Raw genomic sequence first — 25,257 nt, forward strand, 5'->3', positions numbered from 1 at the left:
TGACAGGAAGTTTTTTTTAAATGTTATAAATAATACCTTTACTGGGTTAAAATAGTCTATCTATAGTATAATGATAGACTGTATCCGAATATGCAAAGCCTTTTATTTATGCCTTCAGTTTTCCGGAGAGCCGTGCATGTACCTTGTCACTGTAATTGAAAATTATAATGATCTCTTCTGCACGCGCTGAAATTTAAATGTCAGCTAAAAACATTTCAAAGCTTTAGTTTTAAAGAATTCTAACTCTGAAAATATTTTCCTGACTAATATTATCCATATGATTTTAAAAATTAGCCATGGTTCCCACGTCTGATCATTATCCCCGTGACAACTTCTGAAAAGATGAAGAATGGCCATTTGGTTAAGATACCAGAGGGCTGCCAGCATCCGTGAAACCGGACCCCTGGAAGAGTTGCGCCTTCAGGAGGGGAGGGGTACAACTAATTTACAGAGACTACCGCAGATGGACCATGTATTTATTCAGTGCCTCAACTATTTTTCATGTCATATGAGATTGGAGGCCCATTGCTACTTTCTAACTTTGTAGAGACAGTTGAAAATCAAGGCTTACATAAACTAACCAAGTCCTTAAAGAACACAGGTCATAAGCTACAAACAAAAAAAAATCCTGACGCACGTCAACTAAGACCAAAAATAATTTTCATTTTGGCCAAAAAGTGGCTCCTTATAAAAATAAAGACTTGATATTGCACAACCCTGTGATTCTGTGCTTGTATGTTACAGCGGCAATGAGTTATATCCCAGATACTCCTTAAGCAAAACTGTGTTGGGGGGGGAAGAGAAGAGAAGACATCTGGCCTAAATTGAATCTGCTCCACCATAGAGACTTCAAGAGTGCAGACACGTTGGAAACTGGGGCAGTCTTGTCAGCATATTTACTCTCACGGGACAAAACTCAAGGACATCCGATACAGATAGAACAAGAATCTTTTGAAGAACTGCCAACCACCAGGCTCCCCCCGCTTCAAATCAAAAAGCCACAGAGCCTTTGAAATGCCAGGATCATTGTCCCTTTTTAAAAAAAAAAAGCCCCTCTTCTCTGAAATCACAATGCCTTTGATTTCACCACGATGTCGTCGCCAAGGGTTCAGACATCTTGAAAATTCGAGAAAGCCCAAGTGTACTTACTCCAGGGAGATTTCACAACGCAAAGCAGCCTGAAGCTCAGGAAAGAGTGGAGAAGAGGCACCAGATCCACATTGTGAGCCACTGCATACCCAGTCATTATTAATAATGCAATATCCAGTCACGAGAGCCATCTGTGTTCTGTTTCAAATATTCTTCCAGTTTAAAATGACATTCCTCCTCCCCACCCCCCGACAGAATCACCGTAATGGACAACATCTTTGAAATGGAGCGCTTAAAAGAAAAAACGTATTTGGTAAATAAATACTGGTCAGCTTCGCTCAGTTGTTGGCAGTTTGAGTCAGAAGGTTGTAGCTTTGAGTCCCACACCATAACTTGAGCATATCATTTAGGATGCCACTCCACCCTTCAGATAAGATTTTAAATTGAGGCCCCATATGCCTGTTCAGATGGATGTTAACAATGCCACAGCACTATTCAAAGAGTTCTCTTGGTGACCTGGCTAACATTGCTCCCTCAACCAATGCCATAGATGCCCAGGTAACAATAACTGCTCTTTAAAAAAATTCACGGGCTGTGAAGCACTTTGGGACCAAAGACATAGGAACAGACGCAGGCCATTCAGCCCCTCAAGCCTGTTCTGCCATTCAATTAGTTCATGTTGATCTGCACTTCAACTCCTTTTACCTGCCTTGATCCATATTCCTCGATACCCTTACCTAATAAGACTGTGTCGATCTCAGTCATAAATTTCAATTGACCCAGCATCCACAGCCTTTTTTTGGGGGGTGGGGGGAGATTCCAGATTTCCACTACCCTTTGTGCAAAAAAGTGCTTCCTGATTTCACTCCTGAATGATTTGGCTTTAATTTAAAGATCGTGCACCCTTGTTCGGAATTCCCCCAGCGGAGGAAATAGCTTCTCTGCATCTACTCTTTCAAACCCTTTTGTCACTTTGAACACCCTGATCGCCCTTCAATCTTCAAAACTCAAGGGACTACAAGCCAAGTTTATGCAACCCATCATCATAATTTAATTCTTTAAGCCCTGGTGTCATTCTGGTAATTCCTCCCCCCTGCCCCACCCGTCCAATATATCCTTCATGAGATACAGTGCCCAGAATTGAACGCAATACTCCAGATGGGGAACTGACCAAGGCTCTGTAGAACTGAAGCATAACTTCCTCCCCTTTGTATTCTAACCCTCTTGAGAAAAAGACATGATCAAGCACTAAACTAATGCAAGTTCTTTCTTTGTTGTGACATACTATTCTGAAGCAAGCAGCATAAAATACATCAGAACATCAACTGAAAACTAGATGAATCAAAATGAAATGAAATATTGAGATTCTTTGACACATAAGCTTTAAATATAAAATAAACCAATGCTGCCAAGTGTCACTCCCAATCATATTCCCCACCCCACCAAAGAACAGCACTGTTTGGTGGTTTAGAATCTTTAACACTATCTTTGAATGGTCACAGCATTATGCTCATCCTATGCAGATATAGAGACAATACAGCTTTTTTAAGATAAGATATTGGATCAGAATACAACATTTTCCCCATTTACCACATCAACCATCATATTAAAATAAAATTCTTGCCAAATTTTTTCCCCTGCTGAGAATGGTTTCATCGGCAGTAGCCACCTTATACCTCACACTCCTGCCAATTTACATGTGCAACACTTGACATTGAAAGTCAGCAGACAATGCAACTGGGGCAAAACAGAGTTGTTCTGCTCCTCATCCATCATCCACACAGACAACCTGCAGGGATCACTGTACAATCACAAGGGGGAACCTTGGCAACTGTCCTGACCCAGGGATGCTGAAGATTATTGTAGTAGTCCTCCTATCACCATAGCTGAACACAGGCCGGGAATTGAACTTGGGACATTTCTAGTCTGTAGGATCAGCTACTCCAGTAAGGTTTGAGCTCCAGTCCTTAATGGCACCCCACACCAGCACAAGCAACACTGCCATTTAATGCCAATAATGACCAAAGCTACCCAGATGCATTTTAAATAGGACCCTTGCCTGTCAAGCCTTGGTTCAGTGGTAATACTCACTTCTGAGTCAGAAAGCCAGGGGTAGAAGCCCCACTCCAGAGACTCAAGCACATTATCCAGGATGACACTTTAGTGCAGTACTGAGGGAGTGCTGCACTGTCAGAAGTGTTGTGTTTTGGCATTAAACCAAGGCCCCATTGTCCTTCTCAGGTGGACGTGAAAATACCTTGGCAATATTCGAGGAAGAGCAGTGGACATTTATCATTTAGCCAACATTTATCCCGCAACCAATACCACTAAACAAAAAGCCCGATTATGTGGCCATTTATCTCATCGCTGTTCATGCGACCTTGGTGTGCAAATTGGCTGCTGCGTTTGCTTACATTACAACAGTGACGACAAATCATTGGCTCTGAAGTGTGTTGAAACATCCCGAGGACGTGAAAGGTGTGCTATAATAACAATTTACATTTATATAACACTTTAACGTAGAAAGGAACTCAGAGCGCACGGCCTAGCATGTTCGTTCTTTCTTCCCGCCAACATACAAAGAGGACTTTAATTCCAATTATCTGTATTGGATTTGAACCTAGATCACAAAAATTAAAAGCGAGTGTCTAACCTACTGCAACAGGAGTTCCAACAGCTGTGTAGATATTAGGAGGCCTCAGTAGAACCAAGTCCCTCGCAAAACAATACAAATAGACAAAAGGCTTTCTGTAACAAATCTTAGCGAGGCCGTAATATATTCATTACTAAGCCCCAGCCATCCAACTGTCCATCACTGACTGACAAGCGTCAGATACCTTGCATATTACACAGCTGTCCTGGACATTTTTAGCAGTGTACATGATTTAAAATAATCTGGAATATTTCTAATATATAAAAATAAACATTAACCTTTAAATTCTATATATAAATATAAAACAGAGCTAACAATGGCTCAGCAAGTACCTGAGTCATACAGACCAGGCTGGCCTCGGACTTGATTATTAATCTGTACTTTGTTAATTGATCCGAATCAGGGAAGTGGTAGGAGGCACTACAAATGGCCTCGCCACGCTGGGCTGGTGGGGTGGAGGGGGCAGGGAAGGGGGAAATAGCCAGTTTTCCCGCTGCTTATTATTAAAAGGCCCTTTCTGGAGGTGTACGTGTTGGACGTCAGATAAGCAAAACATCAGGCTCAGCGGAGAGGCCTGTCAACAGTCAAATAGCCTGGCAGCATTCACCGTCGAGGCTCACAGACAATTAATGGCTACTTCGGTGAGATGTCAGCGGGCAGCTAAGGCTCTTGGAAACAGAACCCAGCATGAATCAGCACCTTCAGAAGAGGAGGGAGGAAAAACTCAATAGTAACACTGGACTGTAAATAATGTAGCACTGCAGCAATGGCTGTTAATGTAACATCAACAGCAGCAATTAAGATAATTTGCTGGTGATGTGGATGCGTGTAAGAATGCACACAAGGGGCTCATGGTGAATAATAATTGAAATCATATTAACGTGGGAATTACTGTATGGAATCACATTCATATAGAATGAAAGACAAAACACACACTGCTGGAGAATGGGAGCTGCAGTAACAAGTCTCCACGGGAGACCATTAATCCAGCTTGCTGGAAATTAAGGGCCGCTGTACAGCTTTCCAGGCAGAGGTTGTTTTTTTCCCCCACTGTGGCCGACTGCTATTAATTCCAGACTGGTGCAGGCACTAAGTATGGATACCAGTTCCCATCAACAAGTAAGGAATCCAAGGGTTGGACATGAAGGACATGTGGTTTAGTTCAGACCAATGCAGTCTCATGATGTATGCATTCATCCAAACCTCCCTTACAGCTAAACAGTCCATCCAAGTAGACAGTCGGCCTGTGCACCGTAAGACACACAAGTGCTTAATTTTCCATTATCCAGACTGGTAGCATTCCCACTTCAACATATTACAATTCCTCTGCTTATGCAACACCCAGCAGGCTCAAATTTTGAACATAAATATACAATCATGCAACTCATTTTTTCTCTCCAAAATAATTAGCCTAAACACTGAACACTGCCAAAGCACAATTATTAGAAAACTTTTCATCTGGTGACGTTACGGTATGAATCCAATTGTCATGCGCTTAGTGATACAAAGAGCCACCTGTTGTACAAGGTTCCTAAATTGGCAACAGTGCTTGGATGCCCAACAGAAATGGGAGAAGAACTGTAGGGAAAGTAGAAGACTATGGAATAATGAAGAGGGTAGATGAGAAAAATAATACAATAGCCAGTACAACAGTAATCTGAATAGACAGGCAGTATTCTGCACTCACCCTGGGTTGTCATAAATAAGGCAACGGTTGCCCAGTTTTGGCAACATTTGCATAAACTTAAACCATTACAAATGGTCCCAAAAGGATATAGTTTGCCATTTGAGAGCATTTTTTTTTTTTTTTTTTTTAAATAAAGTGATTAGAATAGCTTATGAGGGAATGTTCTTCAAAAAAAAAATTGTATAGTAGAGACCCAATTTTTGTGAAGTTGAAATTTCCACTGCCTCATTTATAAGAACAGATAATCTCTATCCTATTTCAGAACAGGCCAGGAAGTGGAAAACACATCACAAAACCCATAAAGCATTGTTTAACACACAGTGCACACTTTCTCTCTAAAGCATGTGACTACCACTGTTGAAAAAGCTATCACACTCATCAGAAACTAATCATCTGCATGTATACCAGGAATGGTGGAAATTTGGGACAGTAGTATTGAGTTTTGTCTAGGATCTGTTCAGAAGCTTAAATTCAATCATTCTATACAGAAGTGCGTGTATAGGAACCTGCACCCAGGGCAATGACATGACCATGGCATCGTCACCTCAAATTGATAGCCATCTTTGCATCCCCAAGTATTAATACCGAACCTGTCCCAGTTCAAGCCCAAATGGAACTGAATCACAGCCACCCAGGGCCATATTCAGGAATACTATTGATTTTTTTTATATATAATATATATATATATACACTGAAAAGAGTGAGGGTTGGGGGAGGGGGTGATGCGAAAGAATTGTGGCTTCAGGCAAATACTGTAACCCTGTTGCAATACTGTTTAAAGCCACAACTATCCCTAATCTCTTCCTCTAAAGTGAGATCCATAAAGTGTCTGATTCTTAGTCCCTCCTTTAATGAGACAGTTGTACTAGTGACTGTGCCTCTGCTCCCTCCCCTTTTGGGGGGTAGCTATATAGTGACTGGCACAAGACCTCGAGCTGCTATTCAAAGGTTGCTTGTGATTATACTGAAGAGGAATCTGCACAAAATGCCCATGGGGCAGAAGTAACCAGGAACAGTTAAAAACAAGCATTGAAATAAAGGGCATCCAAAAGGGACTGTTATAATATTTCTGTTTACAAATAAAAAATGTGTCCTTATCATTGGATTTTACTGCGCCAGTCGTCGTTTTGGTACAAGAACGGAAACACCACAACACGAAGATAAGCGCAACATGCACACACCTCATAACTATTAGATCCCGCGAATACAGGATTTATGCTTTTGTAACATACTCAAGGCAACTGAGTTGCAGCTTTCACAGAAAAATAGACAGAATCATGGAATATAACGGTTCAAAATATTAAAGCACAAACAAACCAATAATCCCATCAAGGACAGAATTTGGTTTATTCAGTCACTTATAAATTTTGGGTCCACACTCGGTATTTTTTCCGAGTTCAGTGTCACCTATCATTTCCACGAGCAGACCCATCCTCTATGTTCTGGAGAGTACATTACCCAGTATCTAGTTAAACACCAGCAATGACCCTTGCGTGTACTGGGCACGGTGATCTCACACATGTGCCTTTCTTCTCTTTTTCAGCAGGTGGACTGATGAGCACTATAGTGAGATGAGGCAAATCGTCAACCGATGAACTGGTTTATTTTACTGTGATTATATGAATGAACAGAATGTAGTTTTCAGTGAAATTTGTCTATTCTCTATCAAACGATGCAACACCAAAATAATAGATTATGCCCTTATGATATGGCCTAACTCATTTTACAAGTCAGCAGCACTGAGCTGACTGGTACTAACTTAGAAAACAAGACCTTCATGTCTTACTGTTTGACACAAATCTGCTGCAGACTGACTGCTCCTAGCAAGAGAGGAAAATGTTACCTCTGTTCCGTCCACTAGTTTTCTGTGTTGAAGACTGGCTCACTGAGCCCCTAATCAAAGGTACCGCCTTCTCCCTAGTCTGGGTCCTACAGCATCTACACTGCCTGCTTAGCTTGGCCTCCTGCAGTGTTCATGGAATGAAACCAATCCAACCATCCTGGAATATACTAATAGGCCCCTCCTCCCTCTCCCCACCCCCGATATGGTATTGCAATGACACATAATTCTGTTTACTCCTGCATCTGGTACTGCAACATCCTGGATAAGTTGTGCGCTTCTGGGAGTTACAGGTAATTTCTTATGATCCCAATTTAACTTCATTGTAACATAAAACAAATTAACCCCAAAATCCCTTCCAGGGCAGATAAGTAAAAATCTCAAAATGTTGAAGTCACCATAAATCAGTGTGCTTAATGAGATCTGCAAAACACCATTAAAAATCTCCAAGATTGGTCGCAATAATGGGATTTGACTTATTCTGTCATCATAAAACAGTGGCCCTGAACATAGAGATAAAAAGTAGTTATCCACTCCCTTAATTCGATTGGTAATTGTACAGCCCAGTGTGGTACTGAGCTGTAGAGACCAGAAAGGTGCCAGGTTCGATCCCGTTCTGGGGTGAGCTAGCTCATCTCAGCTAGGGCAACAATTGGAGCATTGTGACTATCCTCGGCAGTCCTGGGTTAAGGAGGGAAAAATCAGTTAGCTGGAAAATGCCCATAAGACGACAATATCAAGCTTGGCCTTGACTCCTCCAACAACACTCATCATTTAGGCTCATACATGAAGAATGGCTACTCGGGTGAGATACTGTACTAAGAACATAATAAGAAATAGGAGCAGGAGTAGGCCGTTTGGCCCTTCAAGCCTGCTCCACCATTCAACAAGATCATGTCTGATCTTCTACCTCAATTCCACCTTCCCGCACTATCCCTATATCCCTTAATTCCCTAAAATTTGTCGACCGGTCTTGAATATACTCAACGACTGAGCATCCACAGCTCTCTGGGGTAGAGAATTCCAAAGATTCACAACCCTTTGAGTGAAGAAATTTCTCATCTCAGTCCTAAATGGCCGACCCCTTATTCTGAGACTGTGACCCCGTGTTCCAGATTCCCTAGCCAGGGGAAACATTTTCTCAGCATTAACCCTGTCACGCCCCTTAAGAATTTTATATGTTTCAATCAGATCACCTCTCATTCTTCTAAACTCTAGGGAATATAGACTTAGTCTACTCAATCTCTCCTCATCCCAGGAACCAGTCCAGTGAACCTTCGTTGCACTCCCTCCAAGGCAAATATGTCTTTCCTTAGGTAAGGAGACCAGAACTGTCAGTGCCTGTGGCGCTGTACACCACTATGAATCAGCACCTTCAAAAGAGATGGGGGAGAAAATTAAAAAACAAGTTTCAAGTTATTGCAGTTGCACCAGCAATTACACAGCATACACCACAGCTCCAAGCTCCACATTTACAAGGACGTGCATGCTTTTAAAAACAGATATGCAGCAGCTGTATATAGAACTGATGGTGATTTAATCTGATGCAATTTGCACAAATGTAACTCCCTCAAATGTAATATGGGTAAAACCACCGAGTAATTGTTAGTCCACACTCCCTTTACTACAGTAAAGGCTATCCTGGTCACAGTTTATCGGATTATACTGCAGCCAAACTCGTGGAACGGTTGCAGTCTTTAAACTCAGCCTGGATAGTTGTCATTGCCAATAAAGTACAGCAATTTTGGAATTAATTTTCTGCCCCAACAGCCTTTAGAGTGAATCTTTCAGTGAACCCCCGAGAAACAAAATTCATTATGGAAAATCAGTTGCACACACCACAGAGGTACATTCTAAAATGAAACAGCTCCCAGGCATATGGGCAACAGCAGAGTTGTAAAATGCATTTCAGTGTAAGAGTACTGTACTTGTGAAAACAGCAGCAGAGGAAACCGGCAAGCTTTGAAATAATATAATGTGAACTACTTAAATGCAAACATATGATTCTAATGAATATTAGCTGATTATACACCTCCAATGGCCAGTTAAGGGACTGAGATACAGGGCCATACAATTAACTTCAATTACACCACTTTGAGTCCGCCTCTAATACTTTTATTTATTTACAATTCCCTCTTGGAACCCCATATTCTCACTCAGCCAGCGGCAGGGTTAGGCTAGGTGCACTGGGAACCTTCTTTTGCTTTTTTCTCCCCTCCTCCTCTCAAGGTGCTGACTCTTGCTGGAATGTAATTCCACGGGTACTTGCAGCACTCCCCCTTCGTTACCAAATGGTCCCTTCTTCATGTGACAGCATAGACAATAAGGGCCCACAGGCTATTCAACCACAGAGGGCATCGCAGCCAAGATGCGTCTCCTTGTAGTGTCCACACACACGCAGATTTTAGCAGAGGGTCATTGTATTGTGATCGGGGGGGGCGGGAACCATCCCTAAACTAGATGTGCTGAGGACAACTGAACCCACCCTACTACCTTTGGTGGCTCCACTACCATTCAGACATAAATGTGCTTCTAAGGGTCAGTATTTCTTCTGTTGGGATCCCCCCCTTTCATAAACATGACAAACATGACTATTTACTATCCAATAACTATTAAACTCCCCAGAATCACAGCAGTGACTCCCCTTACAACATTCAGGGCATTCACAACCAAATTATTCAGGTCATAATTAAGAATGCCATTCACTGCCAATGTTTAAGGCACGAGGTAGTGGTTCATGCCTAATTGAGCAGTACAAATTAGCAATGTCACAGTTCCAGTCAATGCCGAGTTGATGGACACCAGCTCAGGTGTCATTGGGGATGCTACAATTGGCCTCAGTGCCCCTGCAGCAAGAGGGGGAATTTGCCCAGGGTTCTTGAACCAAATATCTCATACAGTGACACCCGCCCCACTTCCTAGAAGTGGGTGAATGTCAGCTGAGGATGAGTTGCCGCCCAAAGGTCTGCTAACACAACAGTCTGGACTCTCACATGAAGATGGTCACTAGAGTGAGATACCAGAGAGTGATCAGCACCCACAGAACCATGGCCTAGCAGGAATCAACACCTTCAAGGGAGAAGGGGATAAAGAAAACTGGATGGAAAAAAAATTGGAAGAAAAAAGAACTGACAGAACAATCAATATTGACCATCAATTGTTTTAAGTGCCATCACTAAGACCGCCTACTTCCATCTCCGTAACATTGCCTGACTCCGCTTCTGCCTCAGCTCATCTGCTGCTGAAACCCTCATCCATGCCTTTGTTACCTCTAGACTTGACTATTCCAACGCTCTCCTGGCTGGCCTCCCTTCTTCCATCCTCCATAAACTTGAGCTCATCCAAAATGCTGCTGCCCGTGTCCTAACTCGCACCAAGTCCCATTCACCCATCACCCCCTGTGCCCTAACTCGCACCAAGTCCCATTCACCCATCACCCCGTGCTCACTGCCCCGTGTCCTAACTCGCACCAAGTCCCATTCACCCATCACCCCCTGTGCTCACTGCCCCGTGTCCTAACTCGCACCAAGTCCCATTCACCCATCACCCCCTGTGCTCACTGCCCCGTGTCCTAACTCGCACCAAGTCCCGTTCACCCATCACCCCTGTGCTCACTGCCCTGTGTCCTAACTCGCACCAAGTCCCGTTCACCCATCACCCCTGTGCTCACTGCCCCGTGTCCTAACTCACACCAAGTCCCGTTCACCCATCACCCCCTGTGCTCACTGCCCCGTGTCCTAACTCGCACCAAGTCCCATTCACCCATCACCCCCTGTGCTCACTGATCTACATTGGCTCCCGGTTGAGCAACACCTCGATTTTCAAATTCTCCTCCTCGTTTTCAAATCCCTCCATGGCCTCGCCCCACCCTACCTCTGTAACCTCCTCTAGCCCGGCAACCCTCCGAAATTTCTGCGCTCCTCCAATTCTGGCCTCTTGAACATCCCCGATTTCAATCGCTCCACCATTGACGGCCGCGCCTTCAGCTGCCGAGGCCCTAAGCTCTGGAATTCCCTCCCTAAACCTCTCTCCCTTCCTTTAAGACACTCCTTAAAACCTACCTCTCTCATCTGTCCTAATATCTTATGTGGCTGTGTCAAATTTTGTTTTATAACGCTCCTGTGAAGCACCGTGGGACGTTTTACTATGTTGAAGGTGCTATATAAATGCAAGTTAGTGTTGTTGAATTAAGTAACTACTTGTCAAGATGAACACCATTTTGCTAAACGGAGACCAGCATAATTAGCAGACTAGTGGCAATATGATTGCTCTGACGGACAAGTGAATACATTTCAATGCGCAATCCTGCTGTGCTCTCACATGCAAGAAGCTTCCTTTCCAAGCTTTTCACAGAATGCATCGGAACAGAAGGTCCAATAAGAATGTAATGCTTTACCTCAGGCCAGTAATATGTTAGCTACTAGTCTTGCTGTCTAATAATGAGTCACCGACTTTAAATCGAGTCCCACTAAGCATTGCGATTTTGGTTTACTGCTCTCTGAAGAACTGGCCTCAGATACAACAAACCTTTTCGACTCAACCTCAGTACCACACCGCAAGCTGAATTGATAATTCTGCAGGGGCTGCTGTTTACGTGTCGCACTTGCCCACTACTCACTGTGTACAACAAATAATAAAAACCAAACTGCTGTAAACACCCAGCAATCTGCAAGAGAACACTTCGGGTGGAGACTCCATCGGCTCCGCGCCCGACGGGTGGAGACTCCATCGGCTCCGCGCCCGACGGGTGGAGACTCCATCGGCTCCGCGCCCGACGGGTGGAGACTCCATCGGCTCCGCGCCCGACGGGTGGAGACTCCATCGGCTCCGCGCCCGACGGGTGGAGACTCCATCGGTTCTGCACCCAAAATACTAACTTGTCTTTTCAGTTGCTGACAGATCTGTTGTGTATTTTCTGGTTTCATTTCAGATTTTCAGTTTTTCTTTTTATTGCATGGAAGCAATACGTCCAACTATAAATAATCCACATGAATTTTCAAACAGGCTAATAAAAATGCAACTTATGTCTTGCTCACTTGAAGTACAAAAAATAATCTCAAGAAGTGGACATATATTAACATTTTATAACAGAACTCTCTTTCAAATTATAGGATGCTGGTTCCGAAAGACTTGGTAGTGGCAGGTGTGGTGAAGTGTTAGGGTACCACTTCTGTGAAAGCATTCAAAAGACCATCTGTAGAGAGAAACTACCTTACATCTCCTTAAATTATAATTTAGACTTGAATAGTAGGCAAGAATCTGCATCCTTTTATTTAAATTCATTGCCAAAGGTATCGTTACAGGCAGCTTTTACTGTACATCACTAATTTTGCTTATGTACCATTCACTGTACTTGCTACGATACATTTGAGATATATAGTAAAGGCTAGATAAATGCAGGTCTTAATACTCCAATTCAGAGAAATAAGCAACTGATCAATACTTAAAATTCCAATACACCAAAATATGCACTTACTGTATATAATGCTCGACAATGCACCAAAACATCACCCAATTTAGTCCATTGTATATAATGTTGTTGAATACATTAAAACCTGATCCAATTCACCCTCATTAGATACAATACTAGTCGATACACCAAACCCAATCCAATTCGCCTCCAACATTATTAGAGCAGTTCCTGGGCCCAATGGCCGGTCTCCCTGGAAATGAAATTCAGCAACAAATGTTATGGCATCTCCTAGAAAGTTAAGAAATGTCTTGAAATGTATATTTAAAATGCATAATGAGGTGGGAGGAATTACGTTAGACTTTGAAGTATTCCCTCCTCCCACGTGCCATATTTCTTTTAAACGCTATATAAAAATTGTTTTTGATATATTTCTTTAATTTAAACTAAATACTCACTTCAATGGAATACACTGGTACCCAACAGTGATCCAGACATGCAAGGATGATATGACCAACTCCATGTAGCTCCACATAAAGTGGTATTAAATGCACTATTCAACAGTACATGCTGTGGGTAAGGTGTTAAATGCTTGGCACTAGTTTCTGTAGAATATTCCCTCTTTGTTTTAGTTGAATTGCTGAATGATTTGTGGTCTCTGGGGCAAAAGACTTTAAAAAAAAAACCTTCCTAATATATGCAATTTTGTAGAAATTCTTGGTAAACAAGTCATTGCGTCCCCTACTGGATTAAGCAGCATCACTTAGGGCTAGGTCTGTAAAGGAGCAAGTTGATACAGACCAGAAAAATCCCAGGTCTAATTATGGTCTATGGTGAGTTAACTAACTCAGCCAGGGCCACTGTAAGGGCACTAAAATTGGTCTTAGTGGTAGTAAGGAAAATTTAGGTCAGGGTTCTTGCTCCGAGTCGCTATCCAGTCACTGCTGCTGGAAAATGGGAATGTAAATGTTGGATGAATACAGGATCACTCAGCCCTCATGGTTAAATAGCCTGCACACACTCACTGTCACTTGGCAACTGGCAAGATACTGTAGGAGCTACCAGCACCCATGCAACTGCACACAGGGGTCAGCAATGTCCCAAACCCAATCAGTTTTGTCACTCTTCCTCATTCGCCTTGCAACGAGTTAAAAAGTCCTGGATCTGAGCTGCTCAGTTGCTGTCACCTCAACATGCTGTGCTATTCCAGCCCCTAACTTTGCATCTCCAATGTTATTTTCCATTTGCGGTGGAGCCTTAAGCTGCAGCTTTAGTCGTCACTGCTTCTTGGGCTCACAATAGCCAGTCACACATTTCGGGTGCCTTAGCTCCTGAGGAGAGCTCATATTACAGGAAACATTCGATTTACCGGCACCTAAATAACCGGAAATCTCGGTTAACCGGCAAAATTCAGGAGTAGGTTCTAAGTTTTACTTCATATTGTACTTGCCTTCCTCGATCTGTTGCTGTGCAAGGGTGTGGCTGCAGCTGTTGCTAAGCTACAGAGACGCTTGGAACTTGTGGCCATTGTTCTGCACCTGTTGCTAAGCAACAGGGTTTGTTGCTTTATACGGAGCTCTCGGCTCTCCGTATCTTTTACTATAGCTTTCGGTTATCTGGAATTTTTGATGAACCGGCACCACGTCGGTCCTGTCGGTGCCAGATAAAAAAAAGTTTCCTGTAGTATTGAGCCATTCCCAGACAAAACAATTCGCTTTGAAGACTGTAATATCCTGACACAGGACAAGCAGTTGCTTTGATTGGAATGGGTTTGTATAATATCTCTAGCGCTCTGTATCATTACATTTTGGGTCTCAAACTGTGTCACTGTCTGCTGAACTACCGCACAATTCTTGCTAACTGGTACCTGTAGAACCGAGACCATTGCCCACTGCTGTCACAAATCACCCAACTGTAGAAAGCATTAAGCTACTCAAGCATACTGCAGCACTGTGAAGAAATCTATATTTGAATTTTAGGGCACATTTCTGCTGGATTTGGGATGCGCAGAACCAGATTCGATTCCAATTCCACCCAGGTTGGCCCCAATTCTCAACTGCATTTTTAACATTTCAATCCAAAGGCATCAGGTAAAGCTGCTGCTCTCTGCGTTACAGAAGTTTCCGTGAGTGTGCACAAACAATCTCTTCCTTCGATTTAAAAGACATTCTAGACAGTCACTCACTTCTGAAATCTTCCAGTCAAGAGCTCACCTTTTTCATCAGCTTAGTATCTGGCACACTGAAATCCATCACCATACTTAAACGTCTGAGAAATCCACATAAGCAGCTTCTTTTGATTTGACATAGAGTGTGTACTCTGTATGACCATCCAGTTACATGAACCCAGAGAATGGAGGGGCAGCTGAACAAGAGCCACAGCTTATTAACACCCACGTGTGCATAGGGGTACTGCTGAAATTTAACCAGGATTACCTGGACCAGAGTGGGAAGAATCCCAGCCCCCAATGATAGGTCTATCGCTCCAGGTCCCGTGAGTGAGCCAGGCCAGCTGGTCAAATCACCAACTGTGCCCTGGATTATCGTGGGCAAGTCTGGCAAAGACATGAGGTTAGAGTCTGCCAGAGATCAATTCAGTTCCAAGCATGCACCATGAGCGCCTCAGATCCAGTCAGCACCTCCATGATAGTTTGATGTTACTGCTTTAAGAACAGAAATGTAATTAAACACAGGTGAAAGATAATCCTTTATTTCAGCTGCAGGATTATATTATGTATGTTTAGATGAAAAAAACATATTGCAACCCTATTCACAGCAAATAAAAAGTAAAAAGGGCTCCCGTTAACCTCTTCGCTTGACATGTATAACCAAATCCCATCAGTTTAAATCCTGGCTGTATGCCCACATTTTAGCTGCTATATATTCATTTCAGCATCGACTGAACTCAAATATATGAAGAGCAAATCATCACAAATGTAACAATTCTCATGACAAAGTGCTACCAAAACACAAGAGGTACAAATATAAAAATACCCCCAAGGACATACACAGGTATGGCTGGGGCGGGTGGGGGGGCCTGCCAAGCAACACCCTTAGCAACAAAATGACACCATTTCATGCGCATTTTTAATTGAAAAGAGCATCTGGAACCCGTAATCTCATTAAAACGACTTGCTGAGCACTCCGTTGGCACAGCTCAGATGGTAAGACAGTGCATAGCTGAGCTACACAGATCAGAAAGTCTCGGATTCAACTCACCAGTGTGTTTGGAGGTAGCTTACCCTGACTTGGGCAAAGACAGGGGTCACTACAATTGGCCTTGGTGGCTCCGGATTACAGAGAGGGGAGAAATATTCAGGCATGGCTGCCACTCCTGTTCACTATTCAGTCACCCTTACTAAAAGATGCACCTGTGGATGTTATCCTACGACAAATCCGGCTGGGCTGACGGATGAATAGTTGCCCCCCCGCCCCTTACTGTCTATGCTCCCATGAAAGAGAGAATATTGGCTGCAAAAAAAAACCCACTATTGAACAGCAACATAAAACTCCTCTTCACCAGCCTTAGAATTATATGAAAGCTGCACTAGAGGTATTGTACGAAATGTAAATGGCATTTCTAATTAGGTTTGGGCACATATATACAACTTGCATTTATATAGCAATTTAACATAGTAAAACGTTCCAAGGCACTTCACAGATATATTTTCAAACAAATTTTGACACCGAGCCACACAAGGAAATATTAAAGCAGCTGACCTGAAACTTGGTCAAAGAGCCAGGTTTTAAGGGGCATCTCAAAGGAGAGCAATGTAGAGGCGGAGAGGTTTAGGGAGGGAATTCCAGTGCTTAGGGCTTAGGCAACCGAAGGTACGTCTGCCAATGTTGGAGCAAAGGAAATTGGGGATGTGCAAAAGGCCAGAATTGGAGGAGTGCAGAGATCTCGGAGGGTTGTAGGCAATGTTCCTTTTAAGGCACCTCTCTAGACCTCCCACGCAGCTGGCTTTTCAGTGGGAAAAACCGCGCATGCCTTAAAGGGACTGCGCACCCAAAACAAATTCATGGGAACACTGGTTGTAGAGCTGGAGGAGGTTACAGAGGTAGGGAGGGATTTGAAAACAAGAATGAGAATCTTTAAATTGAGGCATTGCCAGACCAAAATCCAATGTAGGTCAACAAACACAGGGGTAGAGCCTATGATGCACGAATTCATAACTTACCAAATAATAATTCTCCAGTTTTTAATGAACCTAGCGCTGAAAACTTGTTTCACCAAAGAAACCTTCTCGAATGGTGCACAATTTTAGTATTTTTAAAATGCAAAAAAAAGAGTAACAGGTCCTAAAACTACTCCAATGCCGTTTTCTTGCAGCTTCAGTTTCTACTTCTGTACGTACTGAAGCAACCTGGAACACCTGCAAGCAATGATTTTAAATAACGGCATATTCTTCACATCACACATGTAGTTGGTGCCATCACACTGATTAACATCTTGCTTGTTTATGGCTTCTTTAAGATAATAAAATGCCCCAAGGCTCTTCACAAGGGAAAGAGCAGAACAAAAGTTGAAAAAATAAGTTCTGATCACTTACAAACTCAAAATAAATCAAAGTAAGAGGGTAAAAGGGCAACAGGAGTTTAATTCATTCCAGTCGTTGGACTTTTAGAAGCACTCTCCAAACTGAAGGCAGGCCTGCTACCAACAACTCATTCATAAGACCACAGAACTACTAGAGAACAATGCTGGCACCCGGCAGGTGTTTAGAAAAGGAAAAAACTGAAGCTTCCTTAATACAATGTATTGAGGATGCAGTGTTGTGTCAGGAATTCAGTCACTGACCAACTGGCTCATTCAAAGGGGTTGTTAAACAAGCTGGCTCAGACCATATGGCAAAATCACAGGCACAAAATAGTTGTGGAATCCCTTCTTCAAAGTAGGTTGAGTTTTGACATTTTGGAACAAATATCAGAGTCGGGTAGGTCTGGCTGTCTTCTCAGTTGTGCCAGTGGGATGAAGATCAGAGTCCAAAGCTTAGTCAAGAAGGTGCATTAAGCAAGAAAGGATCATAAATTTAAGCTGCGAGTTTCAGAAAAAACAGCCTGTCTGTGTTTTATTTCAGAGGTCCCAAAAAAATATACTTCCACCATAGAAAAAATACTTTATGACCATTTATGTACATCTGAAATAATACTTTAGTTACAAATGTGTGTGCCCACCATAGGATTCTCTTCCTTTCTCTGTCCCTCAGTTCTCCAAATTCATCAACAATGATATCCCATGCAAAATACCAGTGGCAGGGAACTTCACAATTAAACCATCCAAGTTACTACCTAATGTTTACGAGAACACGCTGAAGAATTGTATAGTGTATAAAATTATGAGGGGCCCAGATAGAGTGGATAGGACGGACCTATTTCCCTTAGCAGAGAGGTCAATAACCAGGGGGTATAGATTTAAAGTAACTGGTAGAAGGAATAGAGGAGAGTTGGAGAAGAACTTTTTTCACCCAGAGGGTGGTGAGGGTCTGGAACTCACTGCCTGAAAGGGTGGTAGAGGCAGAAACCCTCATCGCATTTGAAAAGTATTGGGATATGCACTTGAAGTGCCGTGACCTACAGGGCTACGGACCAAGTGCTGGAAAGTGGGATTGGGCTGGATCGCTCTTTCTCCGCCGGCACAGACACGATGGGCCAAATGGCCTCCTTCTGTGCCTTAAATTTCTATGATTCTATGGATTGGGAGTTTTGAATTTAAAAAGTGCTCTTTTAAGGCTCTCCAAATGGCCCGCTGGATAAAGATGACAGCCAAGACAAAATGCAAACCCAAAAGACTGTACATTCGATTCTCAGGCTAAGCAGAGTTAGCTGATCCAAGGTGGAGAGGAATTACCGTACTGCGGATATGCCTCAATGAAAATAAATTAGGCAGGGTTCCCACTTCTGATTACTATCTAGTGACTTCGGCTGGAAAGTGCACGAGTAAACATCAACTAAGGCTGGGATTGGGCTCAGTCAAATAATCTAATTACAGACATACTTGAATAATAGCCATAAAATCATACCTCAGTAGCAGCAAACATCTTTAGGAGATATTGGGGGGGCAAAAATAAGTAAAACGTCTTCAAGCCCATTAAAGTAGAATTGTGCTAAACCGTTTTTATTTCAAAGTCCATCTTCCTTTGAATTCTGTATATTCTAACTGAAAGCTTGCAGGCAACTGGTTCTCGGGCCTGTCTCAGTGTCACTCAGACAGCTGCCACCAGGTCTGAAAACAGAACAGGCTGACTCAATCTGTTTGCTGCCTCGACAAAATCAGTATATAGGGAAATCATATCAGGGAATAACCCAAAAAATTACTCCCTGGAATTATTTATACAATCACATGCATATGAAGTAGTTATTCAGCCTATTAGCTAAAGTACTCAAGTCTCCTGAAGTAGACAAGATACACCACCACAATTAAAGAATTGGAGTGAAAATGTTTACAATTAGATCTCTACAGAATTTCACACATGCTCCTCGATGTTAAAATCACAACATAAGACGCTGCACAACTGTTGTTTCGGTGGCGTTAGAGACTCCCAACACTCCACATAAGAGCTTTCTCCCATCTGAAAGAGCAGCGAGGAACCATCTATTCCATAGACATTGGGCAAATCAGGTTTGACAAGTACTGTGCAAAGGAGATGCTGCTCATTGATAGTTCACATCAGAAACTGCCCAGGTTTCGTTAGTGTACTGATACAAATACACTATAAAAGAGACAGAAAAATCACATTTAATACAAACAATTTCACAATCTGCAATACTCTAGTTCATCTCAAATGAATCTCACTGATGCCACCACGACTGAGATCTGTACTTCACCCCACAGCTCAAAACCCACTCTTCACACATCCCAAGTTGGAAAGCACAAATTCCAGGATTGTACTGTTAGATGTTTTTCACAATTTAAGAGGGCACAGTGTGAATATTTTACACACGTATCATTACATTACCACCAAAATCCAAGTGTCTGTGCTGGATTATCCATAAGCAGAGAATTAAAAAAATATCAAAGCTCACACATATATCCACACACATAAATCTGGGTTAAAAACACAGCATTTTGTACTGAAATTCCACCATTTCAAGTCTTAAAATTAAGCAGAGTAAACAAGATGTCTCAGGTATTTCCCCCCTTCCTCTCTGCAGCACATTACAGATAAAATGACCAATATTAAACACTAATGGAGGCGGCCCATGTCCCGCCGCTCCAGTATCGGTCAGTGTCCCGGTCTATCCCGGCTTTCCCATTGCAGACCCCGCCAGGCCTGTCAGACCCGCTTCCCCGCCAGGCCCTGGGATGCCGCCTCCATTCCAGGCCCTAGTAAGCGGTCTATTCCCCCCTCTCTAACGTGGGCCTCAGTGTCTATTTTAGGCCTCGGTGTCGACAGTGGGTTCCGGCCAAGCAGGCCTGAGGTGCGCTGGCTGGGTCTCAATTCCCCCCCTCTCCTCCCCTCAGAGGCTCGGGTCGGGCGCCACTCCCCGGGCTCTGCCCCCTCACTGTGAGACTCACCCTCTGCGGCTCTCCTCCGGCCGTTGCCCTGGGGGGGAGAGAGAGAGGCCTCCGCCCCCTCCCCGCTGTGGTTGTGGGGCTGTTGGACGTTGGCAGTGCCGCTCCCGCTCCCAGACCCGTTTCCAGTTCCCCCGTCCGTGTCAGCGCCAGGCTCGGCCTACACCCGGAACTATTTCCAGCGCCGGGACTTGCCACCCAGCGTAGCGCTCCGCCCGCCCGCCCGGCCGCAGCACCAGGCACGCAGCGACACCTCCGAGCCCGGAAAGAAGAGCGGGCGAACCCTGCTGTCACTCAGCGAGTCAGCCAACGTGTGGTTCTCGTCCGACTGGCGCTGCAAACTGAGGAGGGAGGGCAGGAATGTTTTACGTTCTTCATTTTGAGGCCAAAGAAGGTTATTAAATATTGTAGTTTGTGATAATACTGGGTGTATAAGAAAAAAGAGGAAGATCGTTCCCCTCAAATTGTCATTTCTATTGTTTGAATTGCAATAGAAAATCAGCAATTGATGTTTTAAAAAATAGGCATTACTCATGGACAAAACTGCTTATTATATAATATTCTACTCTCAATGTTTAAATATTTTCTCTATTCCATTGCTCACCTTCATGTCTACATAACAACAGTGACTATACTTCAAAAGGACTCAGTGGTTGTGAAGTGTTTGGGATATATTGAGGTGTGAAAGGCTCTGTACAAACACGAGTATTTTACATATATAAATGTGTCTATTTATTATATAATATACTAGCAGATCTCCTATGATATTGCTCACTGTGAGTTGGTGGCTGCCCTGTTGCAAGGGGGTTGTTGAGGTGTGGGAATGGGATATGGTCCACATGCCATTGAAAGGATTCAGAAAGAAGTTATCAAAGATGTGCTCAGAGGGAGCAAAGTAAGTGTTTTTCGATTGGTTGCTGAAAAAAATTAAACGAATGAATAAAGTTTTCCTTATCCGCTCTAGGTGGATAAAGTCCTCTCGATGGATTATTTTCTATTCGTGCTCTCATTCTTAGAGCCTTTTCCATTGCTGGGAAGGAGGTGGGGCTTACAAGCACCCTGTCCTGGCATGCTCGGTGAATGCCCAGTCTTGTTGTCAATCAGAGAACAAATTCTGGTTTCATGCACTGCTTCCCAGGTCCAAAATGTTGTGTTCAATAGATTCAGAAGAAAAGCAGCCTCGTGGGAATTGTAGTGCACAGAATGCTTGCAGAGAATCACACTGTGCATTCAGACTTCTGTACTCTGCTCCCTATGTTCATTCAGGTCACAGAATGATAGCTATGGGAAGATCCATGTGTTCAAGCTGTAGGCTTCTCAAGGGAACAGAACACCAATGGAAAACATTGTTACAGATGTGCATAAAAGACAAAAGTAAATGTAAATGTTATCATTTCCTTGTGAATTTTATCATTTTATTGTCTGTCATTAGGTTAATACCCAGTATTAAATCCTCGGCTTAGTGAGAAAACAAGTTGGCAGCCAAAAACATTCCAAAAAAAATTTGACGAAATGTTGTTGCTTCACCTTCCTTTTATTGGTAGCTGTTTGTTAAACCTTGATGTTTTCATTCCTGCTTGTCACTTGTTTATTGGTCTGTTCTATATTTTACTTGTCATTTCTTGGTATTTTATTAAAAATAATAATTGAGCCAATCAGGTGCAAGTGGGACGCTTTGTGGTGTGTGGATTTTCATCAGGTGGAAGAAAATGTTGAACATTCCCCATTTAATTTATGACCCTAATACAGCAGTGTCCGTGATTTTGCCTTTGTGGGCTTCATAATTATATGCTACAGATCCTCACGGAGCATATACAAAGTAGAGATCTTAGACTGTTGGTATCTATAGATCTTGATAATTTAACTAGCAATGAGGCAACAGTTCTAAAAATAGCCTATTCCAAATCGCCACGCCTGCAAAATAACAAAATATAAGTTCTTTGTGCTTTCAGGACTGGATTGCCAGGGCCTGGGCTGCACTCTCAGACCATATATTAAAGCGTTTTTGTTTTGTAATGTAGAAAAATGAGTTGAAACTGCTATCTGTCAGTCCTTGTATGGGTAGCAGGTACCAAGAAGTGGCATTCCCACCGTACAGTGACAGATTACGATTTTTCAGTTGTATTGTTCCAACAGACCAATCGCAGCACTCAATAAACAATGATCAGTCAAAAAAAAGAGTATTAATTACCACCAAAATAATCACATGGTTACCTAAGACCAAAGAACCGTTACTGTCTAAACTGAAACCCACCAAATCCATGACTCCTGTCTTTACTAGCATTGGTCCTGTCAAACAAACATGCAGATTAGCATTAAATGAGATGGTTGGAATTTGAGGAACAGAATAGTCATGTAATTACTATTGGCTAATGAGATTACTCCAAAAGGGACAGACAGACACAATCTTTTATCTATATAGAGAACGATAGTTTTGTGGTCTTTGATTTTAGATTATTGATCGAGAAACTTGCAATGATAACATCCCAGTTATTAATTCTTCAGTGTTCTGAATAAACTACAAGGAACCTGGAAGTCACCGTTGGCAGTTGATGTCATGGTTGACAAAAAGACTGATGTACTTAAGAAGACAACTGCAACCAAGAGCTGTATGGTATTGCTGGCTGTGGGCAATCTCATTGTGAGTTTCAGATGACTGTTCCAAACACTGAATTGAACCCTGCCATAGAATTTCGTGATATAACCACTCTTGAGAATCAATTCAATGTTTGTCTCAGTGTCAACAAACCGAGCCTGCAGTTGCAGATCACTATGCACAATGTCGGACAGACCTGTGTGATGAGCTGATGTCCCATTGGCCATTCAAGCTGGAGATAAAAAGCAAAATAATGGAAAATGCTAAAAATCTGAAATAAAAATCGAATAAGCTGGAAACACAAAGCAGGTCCCTCAACATCTGTAAAGAAAAAAGACAGGTTAACATTTTGGGTGTAGACCCTTTGTGAGAACTTAGTCACCCCTGTATACCTGAAATGTTACCTCTGTTTTTTTCAAATGCTGTATATTTCCACCATTTTGGTCATTCTCACTACACTGGAAGATGCTGGGAAAGGACTAAGTGTTGCTAGGTCAATGATGACATCAACATAGTTGTTTTCTAGTATCTTCTGGAAAGACGCAGCTACCAGGTATCAAATTTTTTTTACTTCCTTTAATGTAACTCATGAAAAAAAATCAATCAACATAGATTTAAAAAAATATTGTGTCTCTTTCACTGGCCAGTCGTGCTCATGTGACCTTTGCAATTCACTGACACTTTCTGGCAATCTCATTGGCCAATATTGCTCATGCGAGTTTTCAATCCGAGTGGTGTTTTAAATCTCATTGAGTAACAGTAATCACATTATTGTTTTACTTGAGCCATTTTATGGCAGTTTCATCGCTGCAGTTAGCATGTGATTAAGCTGATTGGTCCAGAGCCCTGTCACTGAAATATATAACAATGCCAGTAAAGGCAACCTACATCGTTTAGGAATTCATCATGTTTCTCTTTATAAAGTAAAAGGCTTATTGGTCCCTGGTAACAATGTGACCGTTGCCATGGTAACCAATGCTCACTGGTTTATGAGTGCTGTGATTGGGGCTCTGATATATATGTAGTACAGCCAGGTAAGCAATTGAATAGCAGAATATATTTCTGATGGTAGTGTTCTTGCCTGAGTCAGATGGTTGTGGGTTCTAAAACCCCAATCAGGGGTTTAGCAAGTAATGCAGGCTGACGTTCTAGGAATCTAGGAACAGGAGTACGCCAGTCAGCCCCTCAGGCCTGCTCCACCATTCAATTCGATCACAGCTGATCTGCACCTCAACACCATTTACCTGCCTTTGCTCCACATCCCTTGGTACCCTTATCTAACAAAAATGTATCCAGCTCAGTCAAATTCTGTCTGATAAGGCTCCTGTGAAGCACCTTGGGACATTTTACCCTATTAAAGGCACTATATAAATGCAAGTTGTTGTCTTGTTGAAAGCTCCAATTGTCCCCGCGTCCACAGCCTTTCCAAATTTCTACCACCCTTTGTGTGGGGAAAATGCTTCCTGATTTCACTCTTGAATGGCCTGGGTCTAACTTCAAGATTATGTCCCCTTGCTTTTGATTCCTCCACCAGAGGAAATCGTTTCTCTGTATCAAACTTATCAAATCATTTTAGCATTTTAAATACCTTGATCGGATCGCGTCTCAATCTTCTATATTCATGGGAATAGAAGCCAGGTTTGTGCAAACTTTCCTCATAACTTAACCCTCTAAGCCAGTGAATCTGCACTGCACCCACTCCAAGGTCAGTATAATAGCAAAATACTGCAGATGTTGGAAATCCGAAATAACAACAGAAAATGCTGGAAAAACTCAGCAGGTCAGGCAACATCCGTGGAGAGAAATTTGAGTTGACGTTTCGGGTTGAAACCCTTCTTCAAAACTGGAAAGAAAAGAAACTAGATCGAAGGCAGGGCTGCGATCGGACAAAAGAATAAAAGAAACAAAAGAAGTAAAAGAGATTAGAAGCTAGACGAGATGGTAATAGGCTGGGATTAGATGTAAAGTGTACTGACAGGGCAGTATAGCCGTCCTGAGCTGCGGTGCCCAAAATTAAACATAGTACCCCAAATGGGGTTTGGCCAAGGCTCCGAACTGAAGCATAACATCCTCCCCTTTGTAACCTAGCCCGCTTGAGATAACGGCCAACAGTCCATTACCTTTTAGTGATTGCTTTTTTGTACCTGCCTACTGAATTTTAATGATTTGTGCAGTCCTGAGGGAGTGCTGCCCTGTTGGAGATGCTGTCCGTTTGAGGCGATGTTAAACCGAGGCACAGACACAATTGAAAGGAAAACATAGGGTTGCCGACTCAGGTTGGACATATTCCTAGAAGTTTTATCACATGTCCTCTCACCTCCAACCATCCCGCTCAGCTTTCTTCCCCCCCCATTTGCAATATTTTTATAACTAATAAACAAAAGTGTTCAAAGATAATGATAAAAACACACTTTTTAAATGCGCCTATGATTTTTCTCTCAGGTTGCTCTCCACCATGTGGACAACC

General features: G+C 42.7%; 1 protein-coding gene across 6 annotated transcripts in view; it reads right to left on the bottom strand.

Annotated features, from left to right (window-relative positions):
* Positions 1-20,473, bottom strand: part of foxj3 (forkhead box J3) — a 120,664-nt gene extending 100,191 nt beyond the window's left edge. For 4 of the 6 annotated variants that reach the window (XM_085966948.1, XM_085966946.1, XM_085966944.1 and 1 more), the window contains exon 1: positions 20,198-20,472. The gene's annotated coding sequence lies outside the window, so the exon portion shown is untranslated. Of the gene's footprint in view, positions 1-20,197 lie in introns of all 6 variants that reach the window. The other 2 variants (XM_085966947.1, XM_085966945.1) reach the window with 1 other exon arrangement.
* Positions 20,474-25,257: the final 4,784 nt, after the last annotated feature.

Source organism: Somniosus microcephalus, chromosome 25 (assembly GCF_052327205.1).
Source record: "Somniosus microcephalus isolate GS21.2 chromosome 25, FLI_Smic_1.0, whole genome shotgun sequence".
Lineage (NCBI taxonomy): Eukaryota > Metazoa > Chordata > Chondrichthyes > Squaliformes > Somniosidae > Somniosus > Somniosus microcephalus.